We start from the raw sequence: 1,815 nt of genomic DNA on the forward strand, positions 1-1,815 counted from the left end.
AATAGTGAAACCGATAAATTTTAAGTGTAAATTCAAAGTCATTTTGCAAACTCAGTGTAAATGGCCTTTTCTCTTGAACTTTACTAAATCAAATATGTTCATAGTGATGAAACTAAGATGCACACGAAATTGCATTTAAATCGGAGTTCATTTGGTTCACCACGTTCACAAAGAACACATATGCACAAAATTAGGTAAAACCTAGTTTTGGCGGAATTTAAGCATATGACCAAATATATATGTGATGCACTTAATTTCTCATGATTATAGTCCTAGAACATATATTAAGCCTTCATGTGCATGTGGTTCAAGTTTCAAGTCATTTCGACCTAAGTTGGTTAAGATATGATAATTGGAAAATTAATGCTCTAACTTAGTTCATGTATGTTTGTTTTCAAACCTTAATTTCCAGCACTATCTCAAAAATATATAGTCATTTAAATTCAATTCATATAAATCAAATATTGCTTTAATGTTTCATTATCATTTATAAATGATTTAATATCATCAAAATTAGACATATAGGACCATAGGTCCAACAAAGTTAAGTACCCTAGTGCTTTCCATCCTTGATTTCATATTTGTGTTTGATTTGTTTTTGTTCTTTTTAATTAGTTTAGTAAAAATCAAAACCAATCGCTAATCATTTTCTCCAATTTACATAATTGTAGCTTGTTTGACATTGATTTCTTTTGCCAACACATCCCTAGTGGAAACGATAATTTACTCATCTTTATATTACTTGTGCGATTTGTGCGCTTGCAATTAAATCCATATCAAGTTTTTGGCGCCGTTGCCGGGGATTGAGGCAATTGTTTTTTGTGTCAAATTAGGTTTTCAATTGTGTTAATTGGTTTTTATTTTTCTGTAGAAATTCTTTCTCTTGTATGAGCTTGGGAAGACGTTCTATTAATCCGGAATTAATTGGTATTGATTTGGAGATTGAAAGGACTCTTCACAATCTTAGACGGGAGCTTACTAATAATCAAATGGAAGGCATGGGAGACAATCAAGAAAGGGGGAATGTTGGTGATCTTGGTGGAGCTTTAATTGTGAATGATGGTAATGGTAATGGTGGAGGTGCTAATGGAAGAAATGGTGATGAAGCGGTTGAAAACCCTCCTAGGCAATTTGATCCTCGATCTCTTGAGGATTGTGCTAAGCCTACTTGGGATACAAACCCTTCAAGCATCCGCTATCCTCCTATCAATGCTACTAATTTTGAGATCAAGCCGGCTATCATCAACATTATCTCTAACTCGGTGGTTTTCTATGGTCTTCCTCATGAAGAGCCCAATGTCCATCTTCGCTCTTTCTTGCATGTGTGCACTACTTTTGGGATTCACGGAGCTTCTAAGGATGCTATTCTCTTGAGGTTATTTCCATTCTCTTTGAGGGATAAAGCTAAGGCATGGTTGATGTCACTTCCTCCAAATTCCATCACTACATGGGATGAGCTTTCGGAGAAATTTCTATCTAAATTTTTCCCTCCGGCGAAAGCGGTTCAAATCCGGAATGATATCATGACTTTCTCCCAATTTGATCTTGAATCTTTCCATGAAGCTTGGGAGAGGTTCAAAGCTATCTTGAGGAGTTGTCCCAATCACGGACTTGCGGAGTGGATTGTTTATCAAGCTTTTTATTCCGGATTGAGTATGTCCACGAGGCAAATGTTAGATGCAGCTGCGGGTGGTTCATTTATGACTAAATCTCAAGAGGATGCTCGAACTTTGCTTGAGAAGGTTGCCAAGACAAATACTTCTTGGCCTACGGAGAGGCTACCACAAAGGCAAGGTAATTCAAGAGATGCCGATG

The 1,815-nt window shown here is 36.5% G+C and overlaps 1 non-coding gene across 1 annotated transcript; it reads right to left on the reverse strand.

The window, feature by feature from the left end:
• Positions 1-1,507: 1,507 nt before the first annotated feature.
• On the reverse strand, positions 1,508-1,612 carry LOC119993895. Its single transcript, XR_005466590.1, has one exon. It is a non-coding gene; the product is annotated as a small nucleolar RNA R71 (small nucleolar RNA).
• Between the last annotated feature and the right edge of the window lie 203 nt (positions 1,613-1,815).

The sequence above is a fragment of the Tripterygium wilfordii genome, chromosome 23 (genome assembly GCF_013401445.1).
Source record: "Tripterygium wilfordii isolate XIE 37 chromosome 23, ASM1340144v1, whole genome shotgun sequence".
Lineage (NCBI taxonomy): Eukaryota > Viridiplantae > Streptophyta > Magnoliopsida > Celastrales > Celastraceae > Tripterygium > Tripterygium wilfordii.